Here is a 16,531-nt window from a genome sequence, read left to right as displayed (position 1 = left end):
CTCCGTTTTCATTTTTTAGACAGTTAATCACTCTCTTTTTGTACATATTCGGTCGTTAATGTTACACGTAATTTTAAATCCAACGCGAAAGATACGCGAGAACTTTGACGTTGAGTAATCGATTAAACGAAGAATGAATTTAAATTGTCCAAAAATGATCGAGCTTCGTTTCCAGAACTTTCAGAGTTTCGAATGCAATAATGATTGATATTTCGCAATGTAAAGGGTCGAAGATTCGATGCATAATCGGCAAAATGATAATGTTATTAACCCTCGGACGGCGGATCAGTTTCGCAGGTATAAAATTGACGATGTTCGCGACGATTCTCTGCTTTATTCGTAAATTTTTACAAACATATTTTTTAAAGTACTTCATGTACGTTCATTGGCCTCTCTATATTCCATACAAGAAACAAAAATTGTCTCGATTAATGATGAGGAAATGCTAACCAGCATATCTGCGAAAAAAATGTCTTCTAAGGGATCAAAACCAATTAATCAATAAAAAGTCTGTATACTGATTTTTGCTGCTTTATTGCGATACGAGTACAAATATAAAATTTCCTTGACTCATATTATACATCTTGAATCACTGCCAATGCAATTACAGATCGATCCACCCATAGAACGCTTCTTCTTTGCGTCACCAACGAAAGTGTACTCTGTCACAAAATCCAGCTCGCGAATCGGACGTTAACAAAAAAGCAAACTCGCATAGCGAACTTGGATTTCAATTTCTTCGACAATAACGTCGGCCGACCCAATATACCGAGTGTACAAGCATCACCGTCGACACACTTTCAAACTCTCCTCATCCCCCATCGCTTGGTCTCGCTCTCGCTTCGCATCACGATCGATCACGACCTTCGACCGGCCATAATCAGACCGAAACGGAGGTAAGGAGGTTGGAGGTCATTGGAGGGACCGGCCAGCAATTCCGTGTGTTTTGTTTTTCCGTGCAGGGGCGCGTCGGGAACGAGTTCCGCGTCCGCGTGTCCGTCACGGTCGCGGCCCCATCGCCCCGGAACGCTTTCATTTCCGAAGGACAAGGCCCGGCCACGTGCGTGCGAGCCCGCCGCCGAATATTCAGGCTTATTTCTGCTTTTTCTGTCCGTTTCCGGCCGACTCGCCCCCGTCGCAGGGTCGGCCGAACGACGCTGGCAGCGCCAATCACGCGGCTCGCACGATCGCTCGAGAGGAGAGAAGCAATCAACGCCGCATAGAGCCTCATCGGGCGAAGGTGACCTATACCTTCATGCAACTTTTCCGGTGACCCCCGTGCTCCGTCAGCTGCCGGCAATTTCTTTTTTTCCTGGCCGCCCCGCCATCAATTTCTTCCTTTCTTTCGCCGCGTCCTTCGGAGCTGGCCGACGCACGTGCGTGCTCCGTGGACCCTTATGCGTAAAGATCGAGCGATACGGGAAAATAGTGGCCGTGGGGTGGATTCGAGGAAGCTCTTTCGAGTACCTTTGAGTCGGAGGAAGGTTTGCCAGATGGGACGTGGACGGAGTCCACGAGAGGAAATTTATTTTCGGCGCATGTGATTCATTTGGCTGGCACCCTCGGGTGACGCGGTTAATCGGCCGCGAGAGTAACTTCGAATTCGTCGGGGTTGACATTGTTTAAGCAGAAACGTAATTCTTCGCGAAATAGGCGAAGGAAGTTCTTTTGTTGGAGAAAGCAGCCTTTTGGTAGAGATCGCGTCTGTAGATGCTTCATTGTAAAACGGTTAAAAAATAGACAACTTTAGAATCGAAAAGTGTCCCTTTAAATCCTTGCCGCACCATTATCTTCACAGTTTCAATGATTAAAAGTTATTCTATCATAATTATTCTATCGTTAATAATGACGTCGTTAATAATTTACTCGTCATGTGTAAAGAGTAGTGACCATTAAATTTCAAAATGTTTAGAATATTTTGAGGCCAGGCCGGAATAAAACGAGCAAATAAAAAATATGAATAATTATATGAATAATTCACAATGTTGGTGTTCGACGTACAAAATGTCATTATGTACCGTTCCTTGCTTCTCTAAATACCACTTTAAAGCAGCAATTTGCATTTTTATCTTTTATAAGCATTTGATTTTCCCTGCGTTTTTCGTTTATTATGTATATAGTATATATTAATGTTAAGTGGATAAGTAAATATTAGTAATAAAATTGTTAATTTTATCAAATAAAACCGTCCTTTTGATGCAATATTTTAACAGCGACACTTACTCTGTGTTTAACGCCACCGCTTGCATCTGACGACACATACAGGTGCAATAAAGATTAAAGGCAATTATTCTAATTTCTCGCTATGGAAATTAGAGTCGAGAACGAAACGAACTCCTGGTACAACCAATGTTTAAATAGACATCGTCCATTAACACCTCGCCGTGCCATTTTCCTCGCCACGAGCATACACGGATGGCATGCTGGTCCTCTTTTTAATGCACTATTGTTTCCTGAGATTTGACTTGTTGAAAGAAATCTCCATCCCGGGCCAGACTCCTCAAAGTAGGACGAGGAATTAATTTTGCAGACTAGCCAGAATAAAGCCACACCAGAAACCTTTCTCAATACTCACATTTCTGCACTCCGTTTCCTTTCTTCCTAACCCGTCGTCAAGTGGACGAATGCCTTTATTAACGTCCTCCTGAAAGGAAGAATCGTGAAAGAAACTGCACTTTTATTCGCCTTATTCGATGGATACCTTTCAGGCGAAGCCGGGCGTTACACCGTTTCTATGAGAATAACGTGCAAATTTATCGAGAAACACTCGGTGGATCTTTGAGCACAGGCATACACACCAAAGACTATACACTTGCAAGTGCATGTTTCTGTAACTGCGATCGCGCAAATTTCTTTTTTATCCGTATCTTACGTGCACCCGTGTATATCGCTAACAGTCCCTTCGGGGGTTCAATAGCGTAATAAAAAAAAAGAAATAGGTAACCGCGCACGTACAACAAACGCGTCTCCATTCGGCCAGAAAATAAAGGGCAAATCGGACAGAAAGAGGCTAAGAAGTATAATTCAATAAACACGGTCTCCAGCCGAACAATCACTCAGTCTCCCTTCCCTGTATTACCGAAGCACTCGGGTGGCTAATTCCCCTCCGGCCGCCTGGCATAATAAAACTCTGCAGCATGGTGTCCATAAAAGAGTAATGTACTCCTGGAAGAAAATTTTTCACAGTTTCCCGCCGCTTCCTTGCCGGCGTGATTAACTACGAATTTTACTTTCGGCGCGCCCCTCTCGTCGCAGCCCCTCGCGCCTCAATTAACCGTCCTTTCATCCCTGGCTGCACGCGCACACCCGCCCCCGCGTCCCGATCGCTATCAGTTTCGCCCCCGCGTACGCCGTGATCGTTTTCCTTCGGCCGCCCCGCGCGCCCTTTTTCGTCCCTTGCCGTTGTGTTCGCTGCTTTATCGCCGGGGCTAGCCGTGAAAAGATATCGTTGGCAATCAGCGCGCATTAACAAGCATCGGAGGACATCTGGGCTCTCGCCGGGACATGGAACTGGCGCAGCACCACGGCGAAATGTCAAGAGTTCGCCATGGCCAGGGAGAAAGCGAGAGGATCGTGTACAGTGTACAGGATCGGTGCAGGGAGAAGGAGAGCGAGCGTGACACTGGGGGTGAGACAGAGAGAGAGGCCGGGAGAAAGAGATAGATGGATAGATAGAGAGAGAGAGAAAGGGAGAGAGGGCGAGAGAGGGTGGCGGTGGTTGGAGGAGGAGATTTCAGCTGCAACTACAACCTACGGCTCCGTAGCTGGGACACTGGATGAGAGAAGTCGGTCGATAGAGCTCCCGGGTTTCCCTTTCTCCGTCTCTTTCACTTTGTTCCTCTCTCGCTCACCGTTTGACTCTCTTCCATTTCCCTCTCGCGGATCCAGCGCGATCCCACCTCTCTCTCTCTTTCTCTCTCCCTCTCTCTTTCTCTCTCCCTCTCTCTTTCTGTCTGTCTCTCTCTCTCTCTCTGTCGCTCTCTCTCTCCTTCTTTCCAACCCGCTCGCTCTCCAGGGCTCCTCTCTTTCTCTCCTCACTTCAACTGCCTTTGCAACGTGGAACGGGCGGATGAATGGACGGTCGGACAAATGCTGGTCGGTTCCTGTTGGCTCGCAAAGTGGAGGAACTGCGCGCGACTGAAAAGAGCCGGCCGCGGAGCAGAACGCCGCGATGATTCCTCTGAAGAGGGTACCGGAAGCTGCCCGATCCGCCCCAGATGGGGCAACCTTGCGGTTTCGGAAATTGTCGTATTGCCGCGACGTGGACCGCTCGGATTGCTTTCTTTGAGGACGCGCGATTTGCGTGCGGCCACCGACGCCCACGCGGAACCGGTATGCATGATTCCAGGGACACGATTTTTGCTGCCAGCGTGTCCGACTGCTTTCGTGACAATGTAGACCCAGATATGTTGATACGTGACTCGGTAATCCTTTTGGCGGTGACCAGAAGAATTGTGCGCACCTGAGCGAAAAATGTCGAATCTGGTTGATGTAGTTTGGTGACGATTCGGAAGGAGATTATAGAAAGATTTGTGAAACCTGATAAATAGAACGTTTAATAAGCAACGCGACTAAAATTGTTATTTATTGAAAATAGTGAATTTTATTCAAACTTGGAAGAAAAGAATAACATTCATATTTTGCAGGTTATTGTTAAATTTTGTCGTGAATCAGACAAGTCGAAGTACAGCAAGCTGTTAAACAATTAGCAGAAAGATCGGTCGAACTCCAGAAAGTGTAATTTTTCTCAAAACGAACCTGCTGAATCATTTTACTGAGGATTTCGCTTCAAGTATGCAGACTTATTCGCGAGTTAATAAAATATTTTTTATATCATTGCATAATGTATTAGATTGTTACAACGATTTTTTATGAAGTGTATACTCGATGTTGTTAGGCAACATGATAGATACTAATATCGCATTGTTCCCTTCTCAATTCCACTCATTCAACATCATTCGTTCCGAATTTACCTAACGTATATTGTTCGAAGAAAGAACTTTCAGCATTTTATACACAGATCGCCGAAGATTTAAATTCGGATCGTGGATATAAAAGTTTTCGAAGTCGGAATAAATATCCGAATTCCGAAACTCTTTCTGTCGCAGTTAGAAATGCGAGTTCTGCTTTTCGATAGCAATCCGATCCAATCCGCGAAATATCCAGCGAGCAAGAAAATTCGTAGTTACCATTTCTGTAAACATCACAGTATAAAGTCGATACTGTTACATATAAGAGAAAGGTAATCTTCTTTTCTTGGACCGCAGTCTGCGAGTCTGCGGATTTTCTTGTGCACGATCCGTTTCTTTTCGCGACTCTCCCATGCGATTCAGCGAAAACAACGATTATGCAGGAACAATAGGAGTCGACGTAGATGAAAGTCTTCATTGCACATTCGTGTGTCCGTCGCATTCGATCGCGTTTCACCGTGAACGCGCGAAATCCGCGGCGTGCTCATTACCCACTCTGAATCGCGAATAATTCCAATTTCGAGTTCCATTTCACGCCGAATGCTGCGCACACGTATAGATACGCGAAAAAAAAAATATATATATATATAAGAGACGGAGAGAGAGAGAGATATATATACATATAAAAACACGAATTTTATTTTCCCGAGGGTTGAATATTCGTCGGCCGGTCGCACGCGAAGCGCGGAATTACGGAGTTTCGAAAACCAAACTCGCGGTCCGGAACCGAAAATAAAATGATCCCGAAGCAGTAGCAGTATTTTCGTATAAACGCTCGCGATACAAATATCCCAGGGGCAGCCTGCTATCGTTTCATCGAATATTTCTCCCCTTTTTTTCGTACATATTTTTTTGTCCCTCGGTTGCCGGTCATCGACCGATCTATTTCACTGCGAACTTATCCGCCGAAATGATATTTCCGTCATTACCATCGCCGACTCCTTCGGACTTCCGATCGCCGGCCGGTTATTAAAATTCCCATCGATCAATCGTGGATCGACGGTGTCGGCCACTTTGCCGACACCGGGCGTCGCTAAAAGGCTCGTTAATCAAGAGGGTTACGAAGCGAAGGAAATAAAACGAGGCCTCGAATCGGTTGCGCGCGACAGCGCGAAGAGGGTGGCGATTCTGCGTGGCGGGTGTGCCCGCTTCGAGATTTCGTGCGTGCCTCGGAACGTGTTCATTTTAAAGGATCCTGCTCTGACCAGGCTTATTTTGCAAATGCGACTGCGAAGACCGAATTTTTAAGGATTATCATTTTTAGGGAAGTCGTAAGAATTTCTTGGCAATGTGAGATAAAAATAGCAGAAATTTTTAACACAGCATGGTAACACTGAAAACACTACGGTCCGTTGTCGATAAATTTATCAAGTAAAAAATATTGTTTCACATTTAATACAATGATCGAAAATCAGTCGCACTTATTAATATCTTTTAAAATAATACAATGCGCAAACGAATGCTGGAAGAAAAATCGTTCTGCCTGGCATTTCTTCCAGCCGAGCGAGCTATTTCATTTTTCGACAACACCGGGAACTTTATTTTTGTCCACTGAATCGAGATTTCCTTTTTTTTTGTTTTTTTGCATGGTGCAATCCGGGTGGGACGCGTCCACGTACTGTCGTTCATCAGTCAGTCCAGACCCACGCACTCCCCATTGTCGTCCCGGCGCGTTAATTAATCAATCCCGACCGGGGAACACGGATCGAAAGACGCAGGAGGGATTTATCTTCCCCCGTGTGCGGCCGCGAAATCCCCGAAGGAGCCGATGATAATCGACTGTTCACCGGAAGATTAATTTATCGGGCAGTGGCGATATCATTAGGTCGCGTCCCGCGTGCGTTAAACGATCGAATTCAGCCCGGGGATTAGTGGCCTGTGATGAACGACTGCGGCCGCTGCGAGCCGAGAAGGGTTGAAGCGAGCTGACCGGAAACGCCATACGATTCGTCGCGGTTATCGATTACTTCTTCCGCGAGTTCAAACGAATTTTTAATAAGAGCTCATCCACGGAACATGAGACCGTGCATTCAATCGTAGATTTTCTAGTTTTTTAGAAATGTGATCTTTCGGAATTTTTTCTGCAAAAATTAATGCATCTTTTCTTTAAGCGAGTGCGCTATTTAAATGTATATATATAATAAATCGTATCTGGAAAATTACTGCAACCTGCATAATATATATTATTATATAATTATATATTAATATATAATAATATATATTAATATATTATAAAATAATATATTATAATAATATATATTATAAAAAAATATATAAAAATTACTGCAACCTGCATAATATATATTATTATATAATTATATATTAATATATAATTATGTAATAATATATATTATGCAGGTTGCAGTAATTTTTTCAGCATGCAGTAATTTTTATACATATATGCAGCTTGAAGTAATTTTTCTGCTACGAAATATTTCCAAATGTATAAATAACAGTCACTTATTTTTGTTTATAAAATTCATCCTTGCCAGTGTCGATTAACAGATGGATTTTCAAATAATAATTGCTAGACCTGCGTATCTATATGCAAATTCTCATTTTTCATACGTCATTTTATAGAAACCAGAATTAAAAAAGAGTTTTATTCGTGAATGAAAAAATTACTGACTTTGAAAAGGAAGTAAAAATGGTATTCAGACCTCGTTAGTTCACGCGTTTTCTCGCATTTCAAACAACTGCGCGTGCGATAAATGCACGAACATCCGCGGTCTACTAATTATTATCATGACTAAATGATTACATACGACCAACAACTATTACATATAACGAAATAATAATGTAACAGCGCAATTACACGAAGACGATGCCCCTCATTTGATTCACCGTTTCCTCGTTCGGTCCACTCTCGTAACCCGATTGCAAAAATTGCGGGACACACTTCGGCCATTCGGAAGCATCTAAAATGACGATCGTTAGACGGCGCGCTTTCGAAAGAACAATTTACTTTCTTCGGGCTATTCGCGAGCAGCCCGCGGGAACGTCGTCTGCTCCCGTCACAATGAAGTGGTAGCAATTTTGAAATAACAAGTTGCCGTGCTCTTTGTGCCCGTGAAGAAAATTGCATTTCCGCGGCAGGAAGAAACGGTTTACGGGAGGCTCATTCATGAGATCCCCAAGTCGTCGGAGTATTAAAATTTAATAAAACAGCGCCGCTGCTCCGCCAGATGGAAATACTTATTCGAGATCGCGAGATTAATGCCGGAGTTGTGTCATCGCCAGACGAACTATCATCGCCGGTCCGGTGGCGAATAAATCGGCAGACTGTTGCTTCTATTCTAAAAACGTCTAGTTCGTAGACTGCGAATCGTTGTGCAAAATTGACAGAATACAGAAACATTGATGCACCGGGTACGATTTATTAAAATAGTCGCAGGAGAATAGACATTTTTATTTGACACCTCTTTTGAAACTTTGACCTGCCTCCATGTTGCGTTGCGTTTGTCATAAATGCATATTTTCAGTCCACTAAATTGTAATTCAAAATTCTAAAAAAAAATTTTAATTCAAACAATACTAGCAAAAACTAAAAAAGTAACAAAATAGTGTTATTGTAGCTGAACATCTAGATTTCCTGATTAACTGACTCGAATGAAGTCTGGTTCTAACGATTTTATTCTTTTCTTATCAATATTTAAGCACCGAAGAGACCGTAAACATGCAACAAATATAAATTTATTTTTATCTTTCAAGAAATTATTAAAGACAGTCATAATTATTGCGGCCATGAAGAACGTCGTATAGCAAGGGGTGAAGAATAAGCCCGGTATGAATAGTCACAATTAAAGCAATTAAAATGTCCAAAAGAAAGGGGCTACGGTGACAGAGTGCATTACAGGATTCAATTTTTGACCAAGCTTCAACGTGAAATTAGAATTTCGCGCGGGGACGCGAAGTGAACCGTGCAAAGGCGAAAATCTCGGCTTCAGAAGTAGCAGGAAGAAACGGACGATTATCAGACAGCTCCTAACGAGTCGTCAAACAATGAATTTCAATTAACGAAGGCCTCCGCGCGACGTAATCACGACGGTCCGTGACAGCGGCTCTTTTTACGAGCCTGTGAATTAAAGGGCACCTTTGCTCAGGTGTTTTCTTGCGCTCTCACTAAATGTGGGTCACCCTCGGCACGAAATCGGACGCCGTTACGTCTTTGTCGCGTGTGCCTTTTACATCAGCACTTTATTCGCGTCGGGCGGAAGCGCTCTGGAAATCGTTCGATCATGTCCGACGGGCCGGGGCAAAATCGGTTAAATTAGGGAAATCTGAATCATAATTCTCGCAGTCGTTCGATCGATCCTTTTCATGCTACCGACCCGAATTTAAATATCGTAGCGATAACACGCCATAAGAATTCAACGCGCGGACGAATCAAACATCGACGAATACAAACATTATAGAAAATAAATTTCTTCGTTCGATCGATATTGTTGAAACTCTCCGAATGTTTATTGGTCAGAAAGATTTCATTAGAGATTCAAGTCCTGTCTGAACATAGTTTATGTTACAGCCATTCCCTGCGACAACTTGACTTTTCTTTAGGTTTTCAGTATTAAAAAAAGAATTTGCAAGATCGACTGTTTATCTTTTTATCAGGTTGATCATTTTCTATTACATTAATCTGACATCAAAGGACCAATGCTGCTGAATTTATGGTGTTTATGAAAAACTTGATACACCATGAACTCTATATGATATATATGATATTATATTATATGATATAATGTAATATCATATAATATATAATCATAAAAATAATATAAAAAATAAATACTTCTTCAATCATACTTTTTCATTTTAATCAAAACTGGATTAATTAACCAGGTAAAATCAAAGTTCTTTTCGCAACAAATGAAACATCGAAATCGTGTTAAATAACGCATTAACTAACAAACATTCCATTCGACGGTGACACAATGTATACAAGTCGGTTCAAGTCGGTTCACTGCACCTCGAAGTCACCAGAATTCCGTCTAGCGATCGGATGACTTCGATGACTCGTCCGCGCAGAGACAAGTTACCCTGGCGTCGATGACAGGATTGGCGCACTAAATCCCCGGGAACAGTTATTGCGTATCACGCGACGTAACGGCGACCCGGGAAGAATAGGGAGCGACAACTTTATGGCAATTTAATGCGGCCGCGGGCCAGTTGGAACGTTTAAATCGTGTCGTCGGCCCGGGCCGAAAGTAAATTACGGTAAACGCCAGTAAATTCAATGCGCTCAATTGTGCCGGCCGCAGCCACGGCGGTCACTTACATTTGCATATGAAAGCGACGGATCCCACGATGATATCCGCACCCGTGGAAACACCGAGCACCTATATCCATCCGCCGATCCACGGCCGGTTTTATATTTTCCTCGCCCCGAATCGAAACGGCTCGCGTGACATCTTGCCCCCTTGCTCGATAAAATCGGACGGTGTCGTGTCGCTGGACGTGCACCGATTCCGAATCATTCCGCCGGGCTGGGAACACCGTGACCGCGCCGATAATTGAATACGATAGGCATTCTTGCAACATTTGCTGAAAACAGAAACTTAACGGAAACGTATTTCTCGTGCTAATCATTTTGATTGCAATAGAACCTCGATTATCTGGGCCAAGTTTTCGTTGATTTGTACAGTAAATTATTTCGCATGCGGGTTTTCTTAGATCGATTGCATGCGAGACGTTTATGGCAGGGCTAGAAAATATTCTCGAAAATTTGTCATAAGCTAGACTTAATCGGTATTTCGTTAATTAACATAAAAGGAAGTTCTCGAACATTGTTAGAAGTGCTAAATATTATTTAACGAATAATATTACAATCGAATTAAATAGTTGTTCTGGTAATAAACGAAAAATTATTATATTGTTACATAAATTCAACATATAATAATTCGGTGGTTTATTTATTTTATAGGGACCTTTGAAATAAACGTTCTGAGAGAATTTTTTCCGTAAGAATATTTAAATAATATTTAATAATAATATAATATTATATAATATTATGTTACAATATATTTACAACATAAATATGAAAATAAATATAAATAAATAAATATAAATATATTATAATATTTTTAAACAAAAATGGGTAATTTGGGAAGAAGAGATACGATTATTCGAGCCTCGCGACTGATTTTTATAGTTGCCGACTGCCCGCAATTATAAAAACGAGATGCAAGTCTCGAATAATCGCATCTCCTCTGTTTACAAATTGAAGGAAAATTAGGGAGAAATTGCTATGCTCGCTGGCGTCGCCCAGCCAGCGAATAGAATAACAACAGCGAATAGAATTTTCGAACGCCTGTCGAGCCGAACAACCGTGACGAAAGCGTCGGGACGAGACTGGAACGCGCATTTCAAGAGCAGGTAAACAGCGAAAAGTGTAGTCAAACAAGCGTGTTCGATGAAACGGTCTCTGTAAACCGTAATCGTGAAAATCTGGTTCATCCGCGACCTCAAACGGTCCTCGGAAGTTTTGGCGCGGCGTGTCGCGCCGGTATATTCGTTAGATAAAACCGGGGGGATTTAGGGCAGAGGAAAACAAAATTAAATAGAAGGCACGCGGCGGAGTGGGGACCCGGTAAAGTAATCTCGCGCGGCACGAAATAAATCTGGCGAGCAAACGATGTCACCCGATAACCCGAATCGGCCGACACCGGTGGCTGCGCTTCTGCGACGCGAGATAAGCCGCGCAAATTGCGAAACCCTGGCTCTGACACTTTTTAATTCCTCTTTTATTTTTTCCCGCTCCTCCCTCGCCCGTTTCCCTCTACACGTGTCTACCTCCGTTTTCCTTTTACTTCGCCCAGACTTTTCCGGCACTTCCTTCTCCGACGCCGACTTTCTCTCTCTATCTCTCTCTCTCTCTCTCTCTCTCTCTCTCTCTCTCTCTCTCTATCTATCTATCTATCTATCTCTATCTCTTTCGTTCTCTCACTCTTTCTTTCTTTCTTTCTCTCTCTCTCTCTATCTATCTATCTATCTCTATCTCTCTCGTTTTCTCACTCTTTCTTTCTTTATCTCTCTCTCTTTCTCTCGTTCTCTCTCTCTCTTTCTTTCTTTCTTTCTCTCTCTCTCTCTCTCTCTCTCTCTCTCTCTCTCTCACTCGGAAAAAAGACGCTCCGGGATAATCAAGATGACCGTGTCTCGCACAAAACAGCGCCGCCTAGAACACGTAGGGCAAATTAGCCCGGGGTTAATTGGGTTAGCCGATGCTACCCCCGGTTTTCAACCCCTCCCGAACACCGGGCACCCCACCTACCGCCGGCCGAATGGGATACGCGCATTAATTTCTTTGTTAGTCGTTTAGCCCCCCGGGTTAATTTCCCTTTAAAACGTTTCCACCGGCCGCGCTGACTTTGTCAGACGGGGCTGCGTCTGATAACGACGCGATTATACCTGCCGGAGATAATAACGTAAGCGACGGCGATAAATGGTTTGTTGTATTTGCGCGGCCGGACTTGGCTGCGCCGAGAGCGATCCTCTGAAACCGCTGGAATTTGCTTGCGGTATCGAAAATTATTTCTGCGGGACGAAATTTATTTTCTAATTCGTAGACTCTGCTAGAATTCTTCTAATTCGTAGACTCTGCTAGAATTCTTCTAATTCGTAGATTCTTTTGGACAATTCTAATTCGTAGATTCTTTTTGACAGTTCTTGACGAATGTAGAACTCTTGCGATTCATGCACTCCTACGATTTCTTTTTATCTTTCTTCTCTGATTGAACGAGATAATATTTGTTTCTTGTACATATGTCTCCATTTGTTTTTGTTCAAAGATTTTGCTAACAGAGGAAACTTCCCATTAAAATGAAATTAATAACATTTATATTTGATGAATTATGCATGAGACCTTCATTACGAGTTTCACTCGTTATAATGGAAGGAATTAAGCCTGATTCATTCTTTCTGCCTTTCGTGCTCTCAATGTAATATATTTTTCACCGTTTTTTAGACTAAAGATTTGACGCATTTTTCGCAAAAGTGAACAGATGAGATACAAAATTGTCAAGGTTATTTCAAAGAGATTGAGGACATTATTAAAATTACCAAAATTGAAGAATTCCTTCTTTGAACAACTGTGCGATGAAATTTCATCAACCACAGATGAAACCGAAATTCGCGAAGATGGACGCAGCAAAAAAATTCGCGATAATAAGAATTTTCCCAAACGTATCGCGTTCAATTTGGCGTCCTCCCGTCGATCAATACGCAACGTTCGCCAGCCTAATGCCAGAATTTTCAGTATCAAGTTCACGGTGTTTGTTGAAAATTCATGCGCGCGAAACAATACGGGACGGGCGTACGCAAACGCACAAAAATGCGATTTTTCGCTGCGGCAAATTATCGGAAATCTATAATGAACGGTCGGTTGATAAATGAGCATCGTCAACGAAATCCGATTCCAGTAATTGAAATTTCAATTTGTGATTCCCTATTGGCCGCGTTATCCGCGAAGTGAAAATATTTTATTGTCCGCGCCGTTCCAATTTGCAGGCTTTCCCGCGCGGACAAAATAAACTCCAGCGAAAACAAAATCCGCCACCGCCGCCGTTCACAAGCATCGTTGGAACGAACCAGCCGCGCGATGTGTATTGACAATGCTTGGATATTTTGAAAAAATGAGTTCCAGCTAACGATTACGTCCTTCAAAGGCCGAGCAGGTTTTAACAAATTTTCATCGAGAAATCGAAAAAGGAAGTGAGGAAACGCGTGCGCAAATGTTTGCGCTAATTTCGCTTCATGACTCGTGCATTTGATCGTTTGAGTCCCAAAGGTTATTCAGAAAACACGGTCGAAAAGTGCCGAACAGCGTGATAGCGCTTGTCTTAATTGATTGCGAAGAGAAAGAATCGGTGCGATAGCGCTCATTGAAATTGACAAACGAAACAAAAAGCAAAAAAAGGAAAAGAAAAGCGGCTATGCGATATACGCGCATCGCTAAAGTTTGACGCGACACAAAATCTGAACAGCGCGATCGCGCTGCTTGGGACTCAAAAGGTTAATCTTCAATTCGTAACGAGCCATTTCTAAGATTCATTCATTATCTATTTTTGTGCTAATTTCCACGGTGTTGATCCTCGAACTATGGACCATTTTAACAATTATACAACTAACAACGAGAGCTAAACAGTTGTCAAACCCGTGCGAAAGGTCCTAATTGTTGCAGAGATGGTGCATCGTCGAATGGTTGCAGGAAGAAATTATCATAAAGATGATGCGATGCACCGTCCGATAACGCATAGTCCGATGCACAGCGCGTATAGGATTTCGCAGCAGCGCAGCGTATGAGTGATCGAAGGCAAGGATGATCGAGGCGAGCGATCCGGCGGACGTGTCTCGATAGAAGGATCGTCTGGAAGCGCGGGCTCGTCCAAGCGGAAATACGAGCGGAATGGATGTGGCGTAATAACGGCGCTAGCTGCACCGTTCATCTTCCGCGTTGACTAGGCGGCGCGTTGCAACGCCGGCGAATGTGCAACTGCGATAATGGCCGGCACTAAATTAATCGGCGTGTGTGCACGCTGGGTGCGTGAACGCGGACGGATCGGCGACGTCGACCGTGGTCCCGTCCCCGTTGCCGTTGCCGTTGTCGTTGTCGTTGTCGTTGCCTGTTGTCACGGCTCCGCGGCACGGCGACTAATTAGCTCGCAGCTGAATTAACGATTAGCCCCGCGCGCCGTGGAATTCCACGCGAGCCGAGGCAAGTTTCGGGACGACGCGATGCGACGCGACGCGACGCCGACGTTCCGCGCGGCCAACAGCTTGACGATTTCACTCTCCGTTGGGTCGCGTTGCGTCCCGTTGCCGCGATAACGGTACCTGTCACGACCTCTTCACGAACAAGTTTGCACAATGGACAGCCAGGGAATCGCTGTCGACTTACCGCCGACCGCCTCGTCCGAGCTCAAACGCTCGGGAAAGCGGCGGGCCACTAAATTCCTGATCTTCGAACGATCGTCCGCATGTTCCGTCGCGAACATTGCAAATTCGTCCGCCGAATTTGGCGCGGTCGTAAGTCCCGCTTTGCTCGCTTTCGACGATGTTAACCTGACAGCCCAGCGGTCCCCGACCAATCGTCTTTAACCGGAGGAGTGGGAAACTGTCGGCGGAAGCAGCGTCCTGTCGTCTCGTGCTCTCAATGCCGTGATTTATTCATGGAGGGTCTCGACATGTTCATTGGTACAACTCCGTAAAAAGAAACGGCACGAGCATAAATCACAAATCATTTCGTAGCCTGACGTCTTTATTTTCGCTGGACATCATTCATTTTCTTCTAGGATGCTTTTTACGAGGCGATTGGTGGACGACCGAAGATGCGTTCCTTAGATATAGAAATTCAAACGTTTGTAGAACCTTTTGGGAAATTTTTTTGGAGATTGAGCGCAGCGTGGAATCGAAGATCGAAGATTTCTCTTTACAATGGGACCACGAATCTTGGTGTACGATTTCTTTAAGATCGTTTTGTTGAACTTGAAATGGCGCAGTGCCAACTATATAGATAATCCAGGGCTTTGAAGAAACTTGTTCAGTTTTGTTCCACGAGACGATTAAAATGGGAATATTGTAAAGAGGCACGTTTACAGGGACATCGAACGTCTCCAGCACATTCTAGGAAATTATCTTCGCCACGTTACGTACTGGAAACCAAACAACGTTTGGCATTCGAACCATATTTTTATCCCTAATAGCATCGGGCTTGCCAATTCTCGGAGGGTGGAGGGAGACTTGAGTCTCCCTGCCGATAAAAACAAAGTAGGTGCTTATACACTAGTTTTGGCTGTTCCACAAACCCGCAAGGTTTCATCAAAATCGGAGGGAGGAGTCGTTGCATAACGTTCTTCGAGTGTCTCGAAGATGGTGCAACGGTCCTTTAATCTAGCCAGCAGTAGACGCAGAAGGAGATTCTGACGTGAATTTCGTATAACAAAGTCCTCTACAAATTACGAATCACCTCGTTATTTAAATAATGACGTAGACATACGACGAAGTTGTACGATCCACTGAGAGAATGTTGGCAACAGTGTTTCGAAATGGACGACCCTTATATTTGTTACTTTAATGGTTTTTGATGCAAATTTCTATATGCAAAATTTCACCGATGCATGCAAAAATCCGCAGCTCAGTGAATACAAGACTGCGGATTTTTATGTAAATTAAAAATTGTCTAAGTTAATCGTAAGAAACGCGAGTCCGGTAAAAATGTCTCTCCTCTTTTGATAATTTCAATAAATTGTAGACAATATAAAAATATTCTCAATTTCTCTTCGTGTCTTTACAACTTTGTCTTCGCAACGGAATACGGTAATTTCTCCCTAATTCGCGCTCAGATTGCGCACAAAAATGGACAATTTGGAAGAAGAAGACAATTATTCGAGCCTTACGTCTCGTTTCTATATTATAGCGTGCATTTTTGCGCGGGATCTGAGCGCGAATTAGGGAGAAATTACTGTACTTGCACAGCGCGAGAAAGTGTTCCGTTCTCGGCGATGACATAATTTAAGCGCATTCCGCCCTTAGAGGATCAAGATCCAAAAACTGCCACGAAAATGCTC

At 43.5% G+C, this 16,531-nt stretch overlaps 1 protein-coding gene and 1 long non-coding RNA gene across 2 annotated transcripts in view; one reads left to right on the top strand and one right to left on the bottom strand.

Annotated features, from left to right (window-relative positions):
- Positions 1-16,531, top strand: part of LOC117220794 (uncharacterized) — a 100,838-nt gene that overhangs the window by 35,825 nt on the left and 48,482 nt on the right. The gene's annotated exons all lie outside the window — the stretch shown is intronic.
- On the bottom strand, positions 518-10,830 carry LOC117222335 (uncharacterized). The gene is made up of 3 exons (XR_004490666.2): positions 10,246-10,830; positions 2,576-2,644; positions 518-2,499 (listed from the first exon to the last, which is right to left on the bottom strand). It is a non-coding gene; the product is annotated as an uncharacterized LOC117222335 (long non-coding RNA).

The sequence above is a fragment of the Megalopta genalis genome, chromosome 1 (assembly GCF_051020955.1).
Source record: "Megalopta genalis isolate 19385.01 chromosome 1, iyMegGena1_principal, whole genome shotgun sequence".
NCBI lineage: Eukaryota > Metazoa > Arthropoda > Insecta > Hymenoptera > Halictidae > Megalopta > Megalopta genalis.
The sequence above is the reverse complement of the archived record's forward strand: the minus strand, read 5'-3'. Positions and strand labels throughout refer to the sequence as shown.